Below are 22,568 nucleotides of genomic sequence, written 5' to 3'. Positions count from 1 at the left end.
TCCTGCTTCTTGGTACTGGATAAAACCCAAAGCAGACCTGCAGCTAAATTCATTCTGGTAGGGCTTAGAACTGATTTACTTGGTGAGGTCTTTTACTTTAACTTATTTATTTATTTGTTTTTATTTTTATTTTTTTACTATATTTGCAATCAGAAACGTAACGTCGGACGGCCCCTGCAAAGTTCTCAGAAGCATCTTGTCCTGGGTTTCTCCAGAGAGGCGTGTTTTGTTTGCGGGAGAGGGTGTTCTCTTGCGGCTTTTCAAATGCTCCATTTTGCTCTGACGGCAGCCAGGGCATTTGATCGCATGAGAGATGGTGATGTGTGGTTGCAATTGGTGTCAATATTCCTTTTATGACTCTGAATTTGCATCTGTGCGAGGCTGGTAATTCTTATCTGAATGCCAGGCACAAATAAATGAAACTTATTTAAAATAACTGGGAAAATTCCATGCTGGAGGTTAAAAAAAATTTTTTTTTTTTTTTTTCCTTTTGCTGCTGCAGATGGAGAAGCTGGCCCTGGCAAGGCCGTTTGAAACCGACTCAAACAACTGGCCAGCCCCAAAAATCCCGTGGCAGGTGCACGCACGGGAGAACAACAGACAACCGAGACCCAGGACACCCACCCTTTGGCGCACTGATTTGCCAAGACCCCCTCCAGCCCTGAGAATATGGAAACAGCATAGGAGGAGGGAACAGTGCTGACGTCGTGAGTCACTGCCCTGCACACTCACCATCATCTGGGATGCTCAGAGCATCCTTGTGAGGGGTGCAGGGCCAGAGGTGTGGGACGCCCCATGGCATGTCAGCTGGCATGTCAGTGACAGCCCGATCCCAAGACCTCTACCCTGCAGTTTTGGGGGCTTTTTAAGGTTTAATTATTTTTGAGAGAGAGACAGACAGCATGCAAGTGGAGACGGGGAGACAGAGAGGGAGACACAGAATCCGAAGCGGGCTCCAGGCTCCGAGCGGTCGGCACAGAGCCCGACGCAGGGCTCAAGCTCACGAACGGTGAGATCATGACCTGAGCCGAAGTCAGAGGCTGAACCGACCGAGCCACCCAGGCGCCCCCACTGTACTGCAGCTCTTTGCAAGAGGCACCCACAGGGGTTCTGCGTTTTTAATCCCAACTTGGAGCCATCTGATTTACCGGCCACATTAACGGGCCCATCCTTCCGTCGGGGGCGGGAAGAGTATGTCACGGCAATGTCATGACCAGGAGAACGCTGGCATCCACCAACCAGCAGAGTTGCCCAGCCAGGTCCCCCAGCCCAGGACTGCAGAAGGTCACCAGTCAGAGGGCCGGCTCAAAGCCTCTTCCACAAGCACTGGGCAGGTCCAATGCCGGGAAGCCCGTCTGGACACCACCTAACCCCGCCCTCCGGGCTCAGCACTGCTTCGGGATGGGAGCTCCTCAGCAGCTGGTGACCTCAGACTCTGTTGGCCAAGGGCGGAGCCTGGCCTGGGAACCTGCATTTTTCAAGAAACACGGTGTTTCAGATGCAGGGCGTCCAGGGACCACACCTGGAGAAATGTGGCCATAGAAAAGAGGCTGAGAACCCAGAGGAGGAACAGGATATGTTGCCAGGAAATCACAGGACACACTTGGAGGCAGGAGAGGAGACCAGATAAAGAAGCCCCTGGAGGAATCAGGGCAGGGATGAGTCATGGAAGAAGGGGACACTTGAGCTGGGTCTTGAAGCACGAGTAGGAGTTTGTAGGTGGCAGGGCTGTGGGGAAGGTATCCAGATCTGGCTCTTGAGCCCACAGTAATGTTCCCCTTGGCAACGGGTCTTTCACTCCCCCCCACCCCTGGGGAACTCTACTGTAGAGACCTCGGGGGTTTCGTCCTGCCACTTGGGACTGGAGACTTCCCGAGGGCAGGCTTGGTGATCCTTTGGGCCGCCCCAAGTGACAAGCACAGGGCCTTCCCGGTCAGGAAAATAAGTTAATAGTTGATGGGCTTATCAACCGCCCCTGAATCAGAAAGAAATCTGCAAGCTAGGTTTCTATTTGGTCTAGTACAATCTGCCCCACTCCCACCCCCACCAGAAGTGAACGCCCCGCCAGGACTCCACCCTGAAACCCAGTCCTGAGCTTGGTGGCTCCCAAGCTGGCTGTGTGCACGTCTGCCTCCAAGTGTCCCCTCTGGTAAGGACACCGGTCATACTGGATCAGGGCTGGTCCTTATGACCTCATTTTAACTCCATCCCTGTAAAGACCCTATTTCCAAAGAAGGCCAGGTTCTGACGTCCTGGGGGTTAGGATTCCAACCTAACTTTTTCTGGGGACACAATTCTTCCCTTCCCCCAGGTGCCCGCCCCCTAGGAGGGTGTGCGAGCCGCACACGCTGGTCAGGGCCAGTCTGGAGGCACCAGGGATACCCCACAAGGGGCCTGAGGAAGGCAGTGGCGATGGATGGGACAGGCTACGGGCACTGGGCGCCCTGCTCAGCCCCTGCACAACCCTGCACACACGAGGGTGTCTGCCTTTCCAGGCCTAAGGCCCCAGCACCCGTGGGGGGCAGGCAGTCAGTGCCAGGGTGGACATCGGTGTTTGATATGGCAAGGAGAATAGATGTGCTTCACTGAGAGGCTTATGTAAAATGACAGCTTTTGGAGAATGAAGTCCTCAGATTACAAAAAAAAAAAAAAAAAAAGGGAAGGAGGAGGAGGAGGGCCACAGGAAAGCACCCTCGGCCCCTAGACAGCAACCCCTCCCTGTGCATTTCCTGAAAGATGGGGGGGGGGGGGGGGGACAGCAGCCCCCAGGCTGTAGGACCTCCAAAGAGAAACCCACGTATCTGGGGCTGCTTCCTGTTCTACCTGCCCCTCCTTTGCCCCAACCTGCCCCCCTCTAATCTCCCTCCCCCTGCACTGTCCCCCAACACACACACTCCTCACTCCTGATTGCTGACCGAGGCGGGGAGGAAGGACCCCAGGTGACAGGCCCCTGTGGGGACAGCCACACTCTGACTGTAGAGGAGTCTCCAGTGAGTCCTTCTTGGGAAGCCCACAAAGGCACAGGATTGCACATAATTGCCCTTTGTTTAAGAGGCAAATGAATATTCCTGCAGAGCATTCTTCACACAGATAAGCTTCCAAAAATTGCCGTCTATTTGTTGCCAAGTTTGGGGCTGTTATTTCCTTCCCAACCCCCTCGCTATCTTTTTAATGGCCTCGAATGCAAACTGCCTTCCCTGGTGATCCTCTGGGGCTAGAACATTGGCCTGAGGCAGGCCACCTCTCCCGGGGCCACGAGAATGGAGCGGCTCCCCCAGGAGAGAAAGCTGAAGGTCAAGGACACTGATGAAGGTCATTTCAGGCGCACACCGCTCACGGTGAGGCAGGTAATGGCACCTGGCAAATGTCTCGCCTGGATGTCCCAACTCCATTCCCTGGCGTCCGGTGGCCTTCTCATCCTTCTCACCAAAAGAAGGATGGACACAGGGACACCAGGGCAGCCCTGGGAGACAGGCTCTAACGTGACCCATGTCACAGAAGGGGACTAGTACAGACCCCACCCCAAACCTCACGGAAATCTCCAATGAACCTCTTAGGAGCAGAAGCACTCAAGTCTGGAGCCAACTTGCCAGAGATGCCGGGGGTCCCGCCCCCCCAGGAGCACAAAGTAGGCCGTGAACAGCTTCTGAAGACAAGCCACTTCCAAAGGCACTGCTGGGCTCCCGGAAAGAGGGAACTGTCCCCTGTCCCTTCACCAGCTGTGTTTTCAGTACACACTGGCCTGGCCCAGGCCTGGCTGTCCCCACCTCCCCACCTCGCTGTCCCAGGACAAGGATCCAGGACTGGGGAGGAAGTCCTGCCATGAAGGGCGCAACCAAGAGAGACACCTGCCCGGGGGCCCAGGGGCTGACAGCCACGGAGGGATGTCCATCATGGGGGCAGGGAAGCCAGGGGCCAAGGCTTTGGGAGTGCCTGCGGGAAGGAACCCACCTGCTCTGGGGGCTTTGCTGGTCTTCCAGGTATGGGTCACGACACTCTGTCTTCTAGAATTCTTAAGGATGGGGGTGGATACCATTCACATGACCAGTCCTGGCACCGAAAGGAAGAGCCCCCAGGGATCCCATGCGTCACAGAGGCAAGGACACCCGTGTGCAGACTCACCAGTCCACAAAAGCTTATAGGGTACCTACTTCATGTGCCAGGTGTGGCCCCAGGGGATGGGAACAGTGAATCCCTGTAAAGGCCCGTGCCCTGCTCCGTTCCCCACCCACCCAATTCAGGCCTGAACAGCAGTGGGGCCACTGCATTAACCCGCAGCCCCTGACACACAGCCTGGACAGGGCTGGGATGTAAGTCACTTGGTTGGGGGTGATCCCAGGAAGCTGCAGAAAAGGGTCAGGAGCCTAAGAGCAGGATGGAAGGGGCTGTGTGTGTGTGTGTGTGCGCGCGCATGCTTCCTTTTACAGTATTATTGAACCGGTCACTCTATGGGCCACTGGGGCTCAATCCACAGGGCACCTTCGGGGGGAACCTGTGGAGGAGCCCCACCCCTGGACGGTGGGGGGCTGGGGTGGGGGTGGCATTCCCGCCAAACCTGTCTCCTGAGGTGGAGGGCCACCTGGGCGCATTATCTCGCCACACCTCAGCTGCTCTGTTAGCAGCCTGAAGGAGCCCCTCTCCCCTGGGAGAAAGCTTGGGGGCAGAGAAGCTCGGGGGGTGGCTGAGGCAGGGGAGCTGACCAGCGGTGGCCAATGAGAGCTGAGCCCAGAGGCCCCAAGGGACAGGCATCCCGAGGTGGTCCCAACAGGCCCAAAACAAGGTGGTCGTCTATTTCCAGGGGAACATGTGCCTTCCCCCCACCCCCGGCCCCCAGCCCGAACCCCGAGCACCAGCTTTTCAAGTACCCCACCATGAGATCACTGCAAGACCCTTGGTAAGTGTCCCCGCCCCCCCCCCACCAAAATCTTAGCTTGAAATCTAACCCCCAGTGTGATGGTGTCAGAAGGTGGGGCTTCAGGGAGGTGAAAGGTCACAAAGGTGCAGCCCTCAGGAATGGGATTAGAGCCCTTAGAAAAGGGACCTCGGGGAGCTCCCTCGCCCCTCCTGCCACGTGTGAGAAGAGTAGGGAGAAACCAGCCCTCTATGAACAAGGGGGGCCCTCACCAGACTACAGCTGGCACCTTGATCGTGAACTCCCAGCCTCCACAACTGTGGGAAATCACTGTGTGCTATTTTTTTTTTAATTTTTTTTTAACGTTTTTATTTATTTTTGAGACAGAGAGAGACAGAGCATGAACGGGGGAGGGGCAGAGAGAGAGGGAGACACAGAATCGGAAGCAGGCTCCAGGCTCCGAGCCGTCAGCCCAGAGCCCGACGCGGGGCTCGAACTCACGGACCGCGAGATCGTGACCTGAGCTGAAGTCGGCCGCTTAACTGACTGAGCCACCCAGGCGCCCCAACTGTGTACTATTTCTAAGACTCCCAGCCTGTGGTGCCCTGTTGCAGCCGCCCCAAAGGACTAAGACAGGAGGTAGATGTCCCTTGGCATATCCAGAACGGTCTCCTCCACTGACAGCATGGCCTTGGGATTAAGCCCAAGGCCGTGTTGTTCTCCGCCCCTCGCCCCTCCTTGCCCAGGAGGAGCCACACACACCCCACCCACCATCCTGCACACCCGCTCCCAAGTCCCCCCGCAACCCTGCCCACGCAGACCCCAAACCACGGCCCGCTGAGAGGCAGTAACAACCACAGAGGAAACATAACTGCTTGGAGCCTGGCAGAGGGAGGAGGGACACGGGCCCACGTCCACCCAGGAGTTCCCCACATCGGACCAGGGACAGAGACCACCCCCCCGCCCATCCTTCCCCAGATGCCCACACTTCTCTCCTCCTCCCACTCTGCTTTTTTTTTTTTTTTAACTAAGCTGCTTTTGTTTTTTGAGGATGCCTTCATGTGTGCATGCCCGCACACGCATGTCAAGTTTTTATTCCAATCCTTCAATGAGGTCTTTGCCGAGAATTTACAATTCCCCCGTGGCCTCAATCTTGCAAAGATTGCTTTTTAACGCTGTTAGGCCTTAATTCTAATAAGCCTCCTCTTTATTACAGAATCAGGTCACATCTCCTTACCACCACCAGAAAATCTTTCATCGGCCAGTGGGCGGGGGGGGGGGGGGGGGGGGGGCAGTAAGAGAGAGAGGGTCAGAAAGAGGAAGGGGCAGGGAGACGGAATCCTCCCTCAATGTGATGGAATTCCAAAATAATCTCATTTCTGGGAACCAGAGCGGCCTGACTGCTCTAGATAACTCTATGATACGACAGCGTCTCGTACCAGCCCAGCGTTAGCTTTATTTTTGTCTCTTGGTTTGTAAATGACAAGAGGAGGAAGGGGCAGCGATCGGATCCGCCCGCCGCGCCGGGCGCGGGTCCAGGCTCCGCCCTGGCCAGCCGGTCATCTGCTCTGGCCCAGCACGTGCTCTCCTGCCAGGCTGCTCCGGTCCTGAGGGCCAGCAGAGGAAATAGAAGAACGGGGCCAGCAGGCTCCAGGACAGAAACCAAACCCACTCAGAGGAGAGGCACACGGGTGGGTCTGGACCCCCGGGAACCCGTCAATCAAACTCTCTCCCTCCTCCTCCTTCCTGAGTTAGGAGTGTCAAGGTCTGGGGCTTTGGAGGGAGAGACACGGCTTAGGAACACGAGGCTCATTTCTACCTGCATTCTCCGGACAGAAGGACAGGCCCCACCAATGCACTGTTGCAATGTTTATGAAGCACCTACTAGGTGCCAGGGACGTGAGCGGCTGTGCCCCTTTCCTCCACTGCGTGAGGCCAGAAGCAGACGGAATCCAAGAGCTAACAGCTGAGGTGTGCCAGAGTGTTCCTAAAGCCTGGGGGGCCTTTTGGAGACTGAGGGTGTGAGTCCAGGAGCAAGGCCTTCATTCCAGAAGCCACCACATGTGGAGCTGGGGGTGGGGGGTGGGGGGGGCTGCACAAGGACAGAGAACAACATAGACCATGATCTCCAGATCCCAAGATGTTCTCCGGAAGCCTGTTTTCCTTGTCATCAACCACCAGCCCCTCTCAAAGACCCATTCTCCTCCCTCATGTCAACCTGGGAAGCCAGTCATTCGTGTGGGGCATTTAATCAAGGCACCACAGGAGCCCGGACAGGCACAGTGAACACGCAGACCACCCCAGGGGGCCCTGAGTGTTAACGAGACATGCCTCGTGCAGCCAGCAAGGCTCTCGGCCCCTGCTCCCGTCCCTGAGCCTGCGTGACCCCACAGTGCTCTTCCAGGAGGGCAGCGTGAGTGCGGCCGATAGCTTAAATATAAAATCGAAATCAATACAGTGTCTAATGAAGGCACCTTAGAAATCAATGGTCTTTGGGGCACCTGAGCGGCTCGGTCTGTTGAGTGTCGAACTTCAGCTCAGGTCATGATCTTGCAGTTTGTGAGTTCGAGCCCTGCGTCGGGTCCTGTGCTGACAGCTCAGAGCCTGAAGCCTGCTTGGGATTCTGTGTCTCCCTCGCTCTCTGCCCCTCCCCCACTCACAGTCTGATATAATTAAACGTTAAAAAAATTAAAAAAAAAAAAAAGAAACAAATCAAAGGTCTTTATTTTATAAACTCTGGTGCCAAAAAAACAGTGGTGCCCAGGCTGAGGTGCTGACGTGGGGGTGGGGGCCGCACGGCCTTCCTGGGTCCCACAGAGGATGTGGGATGTGCTGCGTGGTCCAGGGCACACAGGAGGGGGCTTGCCAGATCAGCCCTCCAAGCGCACAGAGGCCTGCTTGCCTCACCGGGCCTCCCGTCCCGAGCCCCCAGCCATCCACCCTGCAAGTGTGTGGACAAGATGAAGACAGGAGTGTGCGTCTACTCGTGTTACGACGACTGTTCCGCTGTCCCGGCTGCGACGGGCTGTGGACACACCGTTCCCTACTCGTCTAAAGCAGCTGCATAAAACCCACCGTGTGCCCAGCCCACCCCTTTCTGCAGGGGTCTGTTAGCAGTGGGGGGACTGGGAGAGGCAGTGTGCCCACCGTGCAGCGGGGAGAGGGTGGTACAAGGCGGGACGGGCTGGCACTTCACTCTGCACTGGCCGCCAAGTCACGCGGGGTCCTCGTGTGTTCCAACAACCCTCCTAGGGGGGAAGCAAGGTGGCAGCCCTTGGCCCACGGACAGCAGATTCTTGGATTCCGCAAAATATAATTGGGAAGACCAATCTGCCAGCAGAGAAATATGCAGCATATTCACAAGCTAAATATAAATAATATTGATTCGTCTGCCATCTTGAATTATCCATTTCACTTCCGTTTTCCATTAGCATCAATAATCACGAGCTGACGCCCCTGTGGATGGCTACAGTGCCCTCCAAAGGACACAGCCAGCCCCAGGGTCATGCACCTAGAGGAGTCGCGGGCTGTCTTCCAGAATAGCCCGCCGTCTTCTAGAACAGTCCAGCACATTCTGAGGAATTTTCCCTCCCTCACATCTGTTCCTCACCCCCAGCCCAGCAAAGAGGGGCAGCTCGAAGGCACATCTGAGCACCCCCACCCCTTGCAGAGGCATTCTGCTCTCCTTGGCAGCCGACCCCGGTTCTAGGGAGGCAGTGGCACACGGTCCAAGGTTCACCGCCGGCGACGGGAAGGAAGCTGATATAGCTGGAAGCACAGCCCAACCCCAGGGCACCGCCTCACTCTGGCCAACCCAGGGGCAGTACCAGGGCCTGCTTCCTCTCCAGGCCTCTGCAGGCCAGGAGCCTCCGAAGCTTTTCCTACAGATCAGCAGGTCCCTCTGGCAGCCGCTGCCCCCCCTCCCCCAGGCCCTGGGGCACAGAGTGGGGCCCCAGCCTCCTGCATAGCTTCCCACACCAGCAAGCCTCCATGGGGCCGGTAGCGACAGAAAGCACAGGGCCCAGAAACCCTCCTGGGCCCCTCGCCAGCCGGCCCGGCCAGGATGGAGGGCTCAAAGGCGCCAGGACCACCCCCGCCAGCTGTCAGAATGCCCACAAACATGGACCGAAAACCTACCGTGAGTAGACAGCCATCCTATGCGCTGTGCAGAAAACGGGGTCCCTGCCTTCGAAGCATTTACGATCTAATATGGGAGACAGATGTGCAAACACCTACAGGGATCTGTCATTTCTCATTCTTCATCAGTGCCAATTACGACTCCCAGACACGTGTCAGGAAGACCGGGGCAGAGGGAGCCTCAAAAAGGGGCTTGGAGGGCAATTCTTCACGTCCACTGTGCACAAGCACGTGAGCATCAGGAACGCCCACCCACCTTGGATGGGGCCCTACACGCAGCTCTGCCCTGGGCTCATGGAAGGATCTAGAACCTCCCCACTTGCCTTCACCATCTACCTGACCAGCCAAGCGGCTCCTAGGATGCTCCAGGATAAATGGGGGTCACCCCTGGCCTTGGCACGCCACTGCCAGCCACGCATATGTAAGGACTTCATGAGGAGACCCCAGGGCTCCTGGCCTCACTCAACCCCAGAAAACATCTGCCCTTAAACCACGGGCTCACGATGTGACCACACGTGCGATGCCGGAGTCTGAGACCGCCTCTCATCCATGGGAAAGTGAGGCCAACACGAAGCGGGGAGTCGGCTTCTGCAAGGGGCCGCGCTGGCCCAGCCACACCCAAGGCACACAGGCAGCCACTGGAATGAGGGGAGACAGGCGCTGCCCCCCCCCGCCCCCCGTGCACAGCATCTTCCTCTCTCTGCCAGGCTAAAGGCAGGGAAACCAGAGACCCGGCTGAAAATGAGCCCTCTGGGGTCCCCAGTGCGAAGCTTTAGCCGTGTGGTCCGGCACCAGGGCCCTCATCGGTCACTACAACCCCCAACACCCAGACTTCACTGCCCAATCCTAGCCCCCACGTCCACTCTTGCTCGTTGAGTACCCCCACACGACCCCGGCTGCCTCCTGCCTTCCTGGGAGAACACGGCCGGCAGGGAGCAGAGGGCCCCAGGGCCCCCAGCCCACAAGCAGATGGCCGTTCCATCCGCCCCAGGGGAGAAAGGCGGCCAGACCCCAAGGTGCGCGACGTCAGGGCGATGTTCAGCTACAGCCTGGTCTCCTTCCTATCTTGCTGGTGTTCTGGACACACAGGCTGGGCCGGCAGGTGGCAGAACGGTGCCTCTCCCCACCAGCAGAGCTGCTGAGGGCCCTTCTCTCAGAGGGCACATGAGTGCCTGGCCAGAAGGAATCTTGCCTGGCTTCTGTCCCCCACTTTGATCCGCCCTTTCCCCACCTTCCCTATCGGCTCTCCCCAAAAAGCCCCTGCGGAAATTCACCATCTGTGCATGTGCTATCCAAGCAACAGGGGCAGGGTGCTTCAGGTTATGGCTGCCCTTACACACATGGCCAGGCACACGTGTGTGCTCCTCGAAGAAGCCAGAGCCTATGCAGGGGCTGAAGCGCGCGCGCACACACACACGCGCGCGCGCACACACACACACACACACACACACACACGCTCCTCGCTGTTAAGGACCTGCAATGATGTATTCTCTGTTCTCCCAGCTATAATTATTTTAGCGTGGGAGACAAATTCTGTCTCCAGAAGCGTTACATTAGAATATCACATTCTGTGGTCTTGGAAAATCTCTATAGTGTCCCAGCTCCTTCCCTCCATCCTGGGACACAAACAGCCTCTTCAGATGGGTGAACACACCACAGAGGCCCAGCACGGAGGCTTTGGTGCGTGCTCCAAGCCGATCCACTTAGAGCGGGAGACCTGGGAACCACGCACGCAGGTAACCATGGCAACTTCGGGGAAGTTAAAAAAAAAAAAAAAAAAGTTTGTGAGTTGTTGGTTGTTATTTGGTGCTGAGGTGGGGTGGGTTCTTTCCTTCTTCTTCGAGATAACAAGGTCCCTGAATAACACTTTTATGAATGTTTTGGGTAAGCATCCAAGGCAGGAGCTGCCTCCAGACATTCAATTACCTTCCGAGGGGAAAGCACGTATCACGCCTGAGCACCAGTCAGCAGTCAGTGGGCTCTGTCCTTGGGAAGGGTCGCTCTCCATGGGGTGACCTCGAGCCAGCGCCTCCCTTGTGTATTGCAATGCCCCCCCTGCACCTGCCCCTCCCCCCAGGAGTCTTGACATTGGCCATCCAGTCCCTCTGGGACCCCATCGGGCCCCAGGACACCATTCACACACCTCCCACTGTGGGGAGAGGGGGAGGCCACCCGCGCAAGATCCCAACCTCGCTCGCAATCCACACACACGCATGCACACGCGTGCACAAAGGGCCAGCGTGCCTGCGTGTAAACACCACTCTCCCTGCAAAAGCACGTGCTCGCCCGCGCTCGGAAACGCCGGGTGCCCTCCACGGGCCCAGCTGGCCTCAGCAGGGGGCAAAGGGGAACCACTGCCCTGGGCACCAGCCCTTCCCCACGAAGCCAACGGGAGCAGGCTTTCGATGCCGAGGGACGTCCTCACGTGTCACGCCTGCACACGCACACACGCACGCACACCTCTGCTGGTTCAGGGGCCGCTGCGCCGGCGTGGTAAGTCACGGCGGGAGGGCCAGAAGCCGCCCTGATTGCGGGCACAGCCCCTCGGAGCGGAACAGAGGTGGAGCCCCGCCCAGGGCACGGGCTGTAGCTCGCGTGTCGTTTATTACACGCGCAAGACAGGCGGGCTGAAGGGCTCTTGACGGCCACTGCGAGGCTCCGTGTCACAGCCGTGGTGCCGACGGGCTGGGCACACGGCTGTGAAAAAAAGGAGTAGTTTCTTAAAGGCAGAAAAATCCCAAATGGCCCTCTCAGCGTTTTGGTGCGCATAATTGTAGTATTCGAGTTAACGAAAGGCCCGGCGTGCTGGCCGGCTGAATACCCGCTAATGCCACAGCCCGCGTCTCACGCCGAGCGGCTCCGGCACCGGCTTGGAAAGCGGACCCCAGTGGGGAGGCGGGAGCGGGCGGGCGAGCACGGAATAAAGCACGCTTCTAGGAGTGACGGGGCTCCCACGCGGGACCGTATCAGCAATTAGCCAGGAGGAGGGCCGAGCAGCCCTTGGCACCTCATTTCCACAAAGTTTCCTTGAGGAAACTGCCAGAGTCTCGGAGGCGCTGAAGTAAGACACAGGGCAAATGAAGGAGGACGGCCGCTGGGCTTGGCCGGCCCCCCGAGCCCGGGCCTGGCAGCCTGCGAGGGGCTGTGTGGGCTGGAAGACAGGCGTGGGGCCCGCCGGTGTCCTTGATGCGCGTGGGCACGCGTGCATCCGTGCACACACCGGCTGTGCGTACACGCACACACGCACTCTGCCGTCAGGTTGGCGTCCGCTACTCCGACGGAACATTCCAGTCGGTGGCTCTCACGGGTGCCGGCTGCTGAGGGGACAAACACCCTGCAAGCGTGTCACCCAGAATCAGCCCCTGGGGCCCCCCGGCACAGCCCCCCATCTGGGAGAAGACCCCTGGGATCCTGGGGACCCAAATGCTATGGTGCTCAGAGCACGTCAGATCCCTCAACGGCCCATCCTGGAGCCTTCAAACCCACCCCCGAGGGGGCTCCCACCGTAAAGGCCCCAGCAAGCAGTCCAGCCCAGCCATCTGACTGGAGGTGACGGATTTATTCTGACCGTCCTGACTCTTAATGACACCGCTCTCCTCCAGCCGTGCATGGCTTTAATTGTCCCTCCAGCAGGGCAGGGAGGAACCATAAATCTTTCCTCACGGCCGCTCTGAGCTCAGCGCCGCTGGACCTACCAGACGACACCACCCCCCGCCCCCCTCCCCCCGCATCCCACCGGAGAAGCCTTCTAGCTCTGAAGGTGGAGGGGGGCAGGAGGTAGGGGGAGCAGGAGGAAGAGAAAGAGGCTACGGGGCCAGGGAGGGGGAAAGAGGGATGGGCAGAAGAACACGTAAGGCCACTGCGGAGGACTCACCCCGACAGCCATAAGGTGCGGAGTGCATGCGGGTGCCCCCGGCCACGCCCTCCGGCCCCAGCTCTCGGGCAGCCCGACTCCAATACAGCGGGGCCAGAAGCTGGGGAAGTCTCCGTGTTCACACCCCTTGCTGGAAAACAGCACAGCCCCGAAAGGAACCCGCTGGGGAGGGAATTCTATTTCTCTATTCCACCCGCACTGTGTGTGCAACTGACCCTGGCCGGGGGCACAAGGGCCTCCCCATAAGAGACGGGGGCAGGCCACAGGCTCAGGGCCCCAGAGGCGGCGTGGGGACAGAAGACCTGGCCTGGGGCCCAAAGCACACTTCCTTCCCCTTCCAGCAGACTTAATTTTTCTGTAATTCTGGTGTATATTAAAGCATCTCAAGGTAGTGCACATCACAGTTATGATTATTACCTAAAGACTTCCCTTACAGCCCTCATTTTCCAGCGCTTATTACTTTCGGAAAAATTATCCTCGGGGGCCCAAATTTCCCAAGTCTGGTCTTGTGAGTTTTCGTCTTAGGATCTGAGAAAAACATATTATTGTGTCCATGATGGGGGAGAGAATACGGCGGGGGTTGGGGGGGAGGGGGGGGATCCTTCCTTACTTGATCTGGATGTCGACACACAACCAAGAAAGAATAACACGGGGTGGGGGGCAGAGACCCCGTGCTGCATTTTTAACATGTAAATACAGATACTATTGTCAATGACCTGGTTTTATTTGTACCCATCTGTTCCGTGCAGACACTTCTACTTTTAAAATGAGATTTCAACCCAAGTCGGGGGCGGGGGTGGGGGGGTGGGGGGGTGGGGGTGGGGGTAGAACCCACGCAACATTCGTTTTACATGCTTAAGCACGGCCAAGTCAGGAAAGCAAATGCTGATCACTGCAACACTGTCAACGCCCATACAGCACCAGACATGTATTTTCCAACTCAAGGGAAAACTTGTAGAAAGATCCCAGCCATGGTCATGGAGTGCCGGAAGAGTCCAAAGAATAAGGATTCTACGGGGCTCTACTTAACTGTCCTAGGAGAGGTCTGTGGCGGGAAAGAAAAATGCACTCGCTTCCAGTCGTGCTGGAAAGTCGTCCCTGACACCTGCAGAAGGGCGTTCGCGGTGAGGAGCAGGGTAACGGGCCGCCCCACCAAACAAAGGTCAGGTCACTGTCCAGCTTCCGTGTCCCTCCCTTCGGCCAAGAGCAGACTCGCGCTAATATACAACCATGGCATCGGCCGACTGCGAGGGCTGCTTATGGTATCACAGTGCTGAAAATACTAATTCTCACCTTGTGAGTTTTCCCCAGCTCTTCTCTTTTCTGCTAAGATTCCAAAACACTTGACTAATGTGCCCACGGATGGCACACCTACGGGGCAGGCAGCGGGTGCTATCCAGTCCATCATGAGCAGCTCAGGGAGCGCAGCGGGGAAGTCGGTGAACCGCAGCCCCGTCCCCGGTCTACAGGAAGCCTGTGTAAGCAGCCCCTTGGGCCCCGGCTCTGCCTCGACTGTCCCTGCGGTGGGGGCCCCAGCCATGCCTAATGGCACCACTGTGGTCCCTTCAATGAGGAAGAGTCAAGATTCCAGAAAGACAAACACACTTTATGTTTACTGCTAATGGTTTCTGCAACACCCATGTTTTGGTTTTCACTCATCTCCACACCGAACGCAGAGATGGAAGAGAATCCCTCTGTCTGAGAGTAAGTGCCACGGTGGCAATCTACAGGTTCAGAGGGCTCTGGTGGCGGGGGCGAGGCCAAGGTTCTTCTTCTCTCCCACCCCGCATGGAAACCCAGCTGGCAATGACCTAGCACCGCCCCCCCCCTTAGAATCCAAGGCCATTCCCGCAAAAGCAAAGAGCCCAGGTGCCGCACCCCCCCCCCAACTGCGGTCCTTGAGATTGCCCCCCAGGAAGTGGAGGTGGGGGGAGGTGGCTCGAGGCAATCCACCGCCAGCAGGCGAGCCTCCCCTCTCCCAGCGCCCTGGCGACGGTGATCCCTGGGTCCACAGCCCCACCGACAGGACCTCCGCCTGGCCTGCTCCTGACAACATGAGCTGCCCGGCTCCTCCGGGGGGCCCCTCGTGGCCGCCCAAGCAAGAAATGACCAGAGAGACGCCAAGCCTCATTTCCACCTTGGCACCTGCAACCCTACCTGGAACCATTTTAAAACCATGTCGTCTCCTCACGGCGACAGGAAACAGAGCAGTGTCCTTGACCCGGACAAGACACTCGCTCCTGTAGCAGGCCGGCGGCACCAGAAAGGCCCGCGCTCGCCACCTGCTGCTGTGTGCCTACTAAGTGCCAGCTGGTTGTACGTCCCACCTCCCCGCTGCTCGGCTGAGTAAACAGGTGTGGGGACCTGCCCCACCCGCAGGGGGGAGAAGGCAGATCCCCTCCCCACGGCACGCCGCGGTCAGCTACCCGCCCCAAGCTGCCCAGCCCCCCACGCCGGCCCTGCGGGCGCTCGCGCTGACCAGCAGTGAGTGCCGCTGCCTCCAGGAAGGCCTCCAGAAAGGGAACAAGCTTTGTTCACAAGTTGTGCTGCATCTGAACGTGCATCCAAAAGCGTGTGTCCTGGGGGTTCGGCCGATGGGAGGAGGCAGTGATGTCCAATCTCAGGGAGTCCCTGTTAACAAGGAGACTGACGCAGGGTTCAGACTGGACCCCCGGGGAGAGGCCAGGCTGCGAGCATGAGCCAGCAAGCACTGGGGGAGCCCACGAGGAGCCACAACAGACGCATCCCGGTTCCCCCGTTTCTTCTCGGGCCCCAAGGCAATGGGAAACAGGGCAACCCCGTGTGCGTGGTGGCCATCTCACGCGAACCACTGGAAAACGCCTTCACGCCTCCTGCGGCAAACAGGAGCCTACAAAGCCCTTCTTGCTACTGCCAACAGAAAAGAAAACAAACACGTGGTCGGGGAGAAGTCCCCAGCAGGAGCTTCTGTTTGCAGGTGCCCAGCAACTCCCGTGTACAGAGCAGGGAGCCATGCCGGGCCCCCAATCCCTAAAAGGAAACTTCCAGAAGACTCCAGAACTTAATCTAGAGACACTTCTAATTTATGTTCGGTAAGGGTTTTAAACCATTGGTTTAGTGAGAAACTACGTTTTTCAACATTGTTTTGTAAGTTTCTTTATACACGATGAGACAGCAAACGCACGCGCACAAGCAGGAGAAGGGGCAGAGAGAGAGGGAGAGAGTCCCAAGCAGGCTCCATGCTGTCGGCACAGAGTCCGACGTGGGGCTCAAACTCACGAACAGTGTGATCGCTACCTGAGCAGAAGTCAGACTCTTAACCGACTAAGACACCCGGGCGCCCCAAACTATTTCTAACTGTCCCTGGGTGTTTGTCCCTCTTTAAATATCCAGTTGAATCCACCTTTTTAATACAAGTACACTGCGTGTTCTTTGGCTTTCCGCAGAGGCTCCTGTTTTTACACACAGAGGCTTCAGTGCTGAGAACAGTGTGCTTCTCTGTGCTCTCGTTATCCTGGCCTAAAGGAAAACTATCCTGAGACATGATACCGAACCCAGGAATCCCCAGTCACCTGGAGCCCAAAGACACAAATTGCAAGGGGGTCAGGAGAAGTGCCCCAGCCCCAGAGGGTCACCCTCCCTGTCGTCGTCATCTCCCAGGCTCATCCGGTGTCACAGACAAGAAGCCATTGATTGGTGAGCAGGGCTGCAGTGTTCCACCTATTCACAGGGAGAGCTCCAAATGTGCCCTAGGCTTGTGCAGTGCACTACCCACACAACTGTACTGGCAGCCCTGTGAGAGGGGATCTTTTGGAGGGGACTATGTTACTTTCTGCTTTTTTGTTTTGGTGGAAGGAGAATTTTGAAGTGAAAGTAAGATGTCTCAGAGAAATAAGGGCACACAGATTCTCCTCTCTTACGTGCCAAAGATACAAGTTATGACCTGTCTGGTCCCCCCCAGAAGGAACTTGATGGAACTGCGCAGGGTCTGGCCGGTAGCAGGTGTCTGTCCCCAGGTAGTTCCCTCACCTGTGAGTGGGGCTGTTTTCTAAAAGGGTGCAACAGACATCCCTGAGCACCTGCCTCTTGTCCTGGTTCCCAGTCACAGTCCAGTATACACTGGACCAGAGGGTTGGCTCACTCCCCACAGCATTCAGCAGACACCTGGCAGAGACACCTGCATACACAGCACTGATGACAGGGGTGGAGGTGACACAGAGCCCAGCACGGCGAGCCACAGTGCAGTCACTTCTCCCTGGCTCTATCCTTCTAGAACCTTGGGAGGAAGATCTCAGTACGGCCACTAACCAAATCAATAGGTGCTAAAAACACATACGTTCTCCCTCATTTTGTTTTCTGCTGAGAATATGCCCTGGCTTTAAATATTAACCTTAAAAAGTAAATCTTGCAACAAGAGTTGCTTTGCTCTTGAACCTCAGAGAACACCACAGCCTCTAAAGACCCCCCTCACCCCCCCCACCCCCCCCCACCCCCCCCCACCCCCCCCCCCCCGCGAACACGAAGTTAATGCTACCAAGTTACAACCCACCCACCTCCAGTGAGATCAGCAGGTAGCAGCCTTGAGCTACACAGGAGTGGAGACTAGACTCAAAGGAAGACGTCCCTGTCACACAGCTGAGCACGTCTTTCGGCCCCCAATTTAAAATAAAATTGGGGGCACCTGGGTGGCTCAGTCGGTTAAGCATCCGACTTCGGCTCAGGTCACGATCTCCCGGTTCGTGGGTTCGAGCCCCGCGTCGGGCTCTGTGCCGACAGCTTGGTGCCTGGAGCCCGCTTCGGATTCTGTGTCTCCTTCTCTCTCTGCCCCTCCCTGCTCATGCCCCCCCCCCCAAATAAATAAACTTAAAAAATAAAATAAAATAACGTAAAATAAAAACTGACAGTGTTTCCTAGGCCCTGAGGACCCTGCCGGCTCACCGTCCCTCGTCCGTCCCTCGTGGTGGCCTACCCTGCTCCGGAGTGAGAGCGTTCGGTTCTGCTCACCTAGACAGGCAATGCTTTCCAAAACGCAATTGGGATGCTGAGTTCCCCCCGCCCCTCACCGAAGGAAACACTTTCAAATAAAGTGACACGTTTTATGTCCTTTATTATCTCAAGTCGCCTCCTAAGGCACGATTTGGTGGCGGCTCATGTGTCGGGAAGCTGCCACAGCACAGTCGTTCACGTGGTGCACTGCACTCTGAAATGTCTGTTTTTTAAGCCAAAGCAGTTCTGGTCGCGAGGTTGTCCATCCTTCCGTCTGCGGGTCCCCCACAAAGAACAGACCCCACCGCGGACTCAATCATTACCACCATCCAACTGCTAATTGAAAGCTGTCCTCGACTCTCACAGGTAATGCCAGGAGAAAGTCACTTATGAGTGCCTGCACCAGTCAGAAAGTACGGGGGGGGGGGGGGGGGAGGGACAAAGACGTGAAAAGGGGAAGAGAGACAGACAGACAGACAGACAGACAGTGAGAAAAAAAGGCGGGGGAGATGGAACCGGAACGTTATCAATAAAAGAGGCAGCGACGGCTCAGAGAGAAACCTACTTCAGAGAGGCTGCAGAAAATAAGATGTTTCGGTTGCCTGCATGTTTCACGCAGCTGTGAAAATAGTGAGCTTCTTCATAAAAGAACGTGGCGAGATTCTGCAGCTAATCAAAAAGACGGAGGTGCAAATGGAATGTGTTCATAAAGCCGGCACCTTGTGCGGAAGAAAAGGGATTTAGGGAAAGGCAGGTGCCCAGGAAGGAGCATCTCTGTTCAAGGGGGAAAGTTTCAAGATGGTTTGTCCCCTTCACTTGTTTAAAAATAAAACATCCCTCACCAAATGCCAGCTGTGTGTCAGGTTCCATTTGTCTTTATAACAGAGTATCAAGAAGGAGTGTGGAAATAAATAAATACAGGGAGATGACTGACCAAAAATTGCAGGCAGGCGGACAGCCGGGCTGGAGGAGGTGAGCCCCACGTTCCAACTGCTGAAAAATAACATTTCAGTTTCGAGCTCGGCACTGTCACCCCATGGTCACTGAGACACCCCTGCCCCCGCACGCTCCTCCAGGCCCGTTATACTGTCCCCCCACCGCACCCCCGACACTGCTGGGTGGGACAGGAGCTGCCTTCATTTGTACACTCCTTCGCTGCTGGGTCCACGAGCAGGCACCAAATAGCACGCGCGTAGAGGAGGAGGTGGGGATACATCAACCACGGTCAGAACCAGAACCGTAAGAGCAAGTTGCACACATCACAGAGTGAAGGAGCCTCGGGCCATGGTTGAAGGGGCGGGGGGGGGGGGGGGGGCGCGCTCTGGAAAGAAGTCTGCAAGGGAGAGACAGGCCTGAGCTCTATACCAGGCTGGTAACGAGGCACAACTGGGATACATTTTTTTTTTTTTCTGGCTGCTGCCATATCTTGTATATCCCAGAGAGCAAAGAGCTCCACCATTTCTCTCCCACAAGCCATTGGCAACGCTTCAAGTTGAGTGAGTGGCCGGAACACCACAGAAGGCCCACTCTGGAATGGCACCCAGGAGTCCTCCCACCTGCCTCCTCCCGAAATCTGCCTCTTCGCCGGCCCTGGGCTCCCCTGGCTCTGCCCGAGCCTCAGGAGCCCTCCCCTTCCCCCTAGCAGGGTGAGGGCGAGCTCCGGCAGCGCCCCCAGCGGCCCCAGGACATGTCAAGAGGCGGGAGCTCAGGAGCGCAGGCAGCGCGCCCCGGGCCCTGTCCTTGGTGCTGCCGCCGGGGGCTGCACACCCGCTGCGCCCTAGGTGGCAGGGGGCCGCCCAGGCCTCCCCGCTCCTTCCCTCCAGCTTGGCCTCTGGCCCCTGCAGAAGGTCAGTGAATACACCCAGCTCTACGCTGCTCCTGCCCGAGGGCACTGGGTGAGGGGCATTCACAATGAAGGCCCAGCACAGAGAGGCCGGGCGGGAGGTGGAGGGGCAGGAGGGGGGTACTTCCTGGACTCCCAGCGTCCTGAGACAACCCAAGGCCCAGGAGTGGATGGCGGTCTCTCTAAGTCCCAGGCCTCTGGCGGGTGGATCAGATAAATCATTTAAGTCATCTTTTCATGCAGGAAGGGAATCGCTGTTGGAAAGGGGCGCCTCGTGCCAGAAAGCCCCAGCAGCTCCAACGCAAACAGCCTATACGCCACTGGCAGACCACCCCCTCACACGCAGCTGCCTCACCAGGCCCAGGCCTGAGTGCACCCCGTTCGCTTCACCTCTGCTCCCTCAACCCCAGGGTTTCCCACATCACCCACGCTGTCGCCCTCCCAGAATCTCCCAGCAGGAGAACGAGGGGTTAAGCGTCGCTCCCAGGAGTGTGCCTCCAGTCGGTGCCCACACAGGGAGGCCTCCAGTCCCCGGGGACGAACAGGGGTGGCAGCCTTGGTCCTCGGCTCTGGAGGCAGCTCCACGCTCCCTGGTGGAGGCGGAGAGAGAGGGTTCGCCTAACTGGTGCTCAGAAGGTGCCCCTCCGCCCCTGACGCTGCCCCCGGAAGCCCCCACCGGGGCCACTCCCCCTACCCGCAGGCACCCCGCTTTCATCGGGCCGCGCTCTCAGTGCAACTTTTCTCCCTCTCCCTCCACAATTTTCGCTCACCTGGAGGGTCTAGTTTTAATTAGTGTAATATCCCCATCAACAACGCCGCCTAATTAAGACATCCGCCCAAATCCACTATGCACACTTCATGAGCAGGTACTGCCGTCATGTTTATACTTTTACTTATTTTTTATTTATTTACATATTTATTTTTTGTAGGCCAATAAAACCAAAGCTGTCTTCCGACTGAAAGACCTCATTACGTTCGACCTGACTCCATTAGCCTGGTACCTGCTTGGTGCTAAGTGCCCTGGGCTCCCCGGTGGGCGCCTAGGGCGTCCCTGAGCCGAGCGGGTGTCTCAACAGGAAATTAGCAACCTGGCGCATGCAGAGGCCCGACTTCACCCCTAGGTGAGGAGGGGACAAGGAGGTCTCTCCTGGGGGATGGTTCCTTCGGCCCCTTTCCTTTGCCTCCACTGCCGGGTGTTTCGCGCGTCAGTAAGTGCGGCGCCGCGGGAGTCCTTTTTAAAAGTGGCCATTAAAAAATAAATCTGGTCCCTCGGAAAAGCTGGAAAGCTGTCACGGAGGAGTTTCTCCCCACCCCGCAGGACCCCGCGCTAGCTGGCGGGGCCGGAGTTCCAGACTCCCAGAGACACCCTCCACCCCACGTGACACTCTGGATCCCAGGGCCGCTCTGGGACGGACAGGGTCCCAACGTCCCTCCGCGCCAGGCGCCGCTCCCTCGTCCTCTCTCCGACTGGGTGAGGGCCCCTGTCAGCGCGCGGACTGCGGAGATGCCGGGGAGGCTCCGCGCCCGGCAGCAGATGCGACCTTGGGCCTCGGGCCGCGCCCAGGGCCCCGCGGAGACAACCCTCCCAAAGGGAGGAGCGCCACTGGCCCCAGAGCCGCCGGGGCAGAAAGTTTGGGCCAGGGGTATGCCCCGCCGCCCCGGCTCCGGCCTCTCCAGCCGGGCTGCGCTGGCCCCCGGGGGAGCGGCCAAGGCTGGGGAGAAGCAGACTCGGTTCGGCTTGGAGCCTCCCTGACGCCTCTCGGAGACTCCGCCGGGAGCGCCCCCAGCCCGCCCCCTGGAGGGCCCGGCGCGCTGCTCGCCCCCACCCCTCCCCTCCGCCGCCTACCCTCGCGCACACAGCGCGGCGGCCCGGGTCCTCTTTAGGGAGCCGTGGGAGCCCCTTCCTTCCCACAACTCCTTTGGGTCAACTCCTCCCGTGAAGCCCCCACCCCCCCACCCCCCGAAGACTCGGGCTGGGCTCCCGCGGCCTGGGTGCTGGGGGAGAAGGGGACTGCACCCCGCGGGGTCGCTAACCCCTGCTCCCACCCGCGCGGGCTCCGGCCGCCCTCCGGGACGCGCCCCGCCGGGCCGGGATCTCCGTGCGCCTTGGCGCGCCCCCCCCCCCCCCCCGCTGGGGACTTCCCCGCGCCGGGCATTGTGCCGCCGCCGCCGCCGCCACCACCGCCACACAGCGCGCGGGACTCCCCTGCGTCTCCATGGAGCCCGACCCCGGGGCCTTCCCATTCACAAATCCGCCCCTCCGGCCGGGCCACGTGTCCCGACCCCAGCCCGGGAGGGAGCCGGGGAGCCCAGACCCCGCGCGGAGACCCCTGACCCCGAGGGCACCACCCCTCCCCGCGCGCCTTCGGGACGGTCGCCGGCCCGCGCACTGCAGCCCCGCCTCCCTCTGCGGGGTCTCGCGAGCCCCTCCCCGGGCCGCGCTCACCGCCCGCCCCCCCCCCCCCGCCCGGCCCCCAGCCCTCTCCACGCGAAGGTAATGACCGCCGCAGGGCGATGCGCGGGCGGCGAGGGTCGGGCTACTCACGGGCTCAGCGCTCCCCGCGGCAGGTGACGGGGGGCCCGGCGGCCATGCCCCGGCTGCATCCCGGCCGCCGAGCGGGGGCAGCGGCGTCCCGGGGCCGCGCGGGCACCGCGAGCCGGCGGCGAGTGGCACGCGGGGCCGGGCTCGGGCGGCGGCGGCGGCGGCGGCGGCGGCCGCGTCTCCTCCGACCACGCGAGCGGCTGGGGCCGGGGCCGGGGCCGGGGCCGGGGCGGCTATCCGAAGAGGTTCCGCCGGCTCCGGAGCAGCCCCGCGGCTCGGCGCTCCGCACTCGCTCTTCTTCGCCGCCGCCTCCTCCTCCTCTCTCTCTCTCTCTCTCTCTCCCTCCCTCCCTCCC

General features: G+C 58.8%; 1 protein-coding gene across 3 annotated transcripts in view; it reads right to left on the bottom strand.

The window, feature by feature from the left end:
- The window catches only part of RBFOX3 (RNA binding fox-1 homolog 3), a 427,350-nt gene extending 405,003 nt beyond the window's left edge, over positions 1–22,347 (bottom strand). For 2 of the 3 annotated variants that reach the window (XM_058704179.1, XM_058704181.1), the window contains exon 1: positions 22,217–22,347. The gene's annotated coding sequence lies outside the window, so the exon portion shown is untranslated. The remainder of the gene's footprint in view (positions 1–22,216) is intronic. The other variant, XM_058704178.1, reaches the window with a different exon arrangement.
- Between the last annotated feature and the right edge of the window lie 221 nt (positions 22,348–22,568).

This window comes from Neofelis nebulosa, chromosome 16 (assembly GCF_028018385.1).
Source record: "Neofelis nebulosa isolate mNeoNeb1 chromosome 16, mNeoNeb1.pri, whole genome shotgun sequence".
Taxonomy (NCBI): Eukaryota; Metazoa; Chordata; class Mammalia; order Carnivora; family Felidae; genus Neofelis; species Neofelis nebulosa.
The sequence above is the reverse complement of the archived record's forward strand: the minus strand, read 5'-3'. Positions and strand labels throughout refer to the sequence as shown.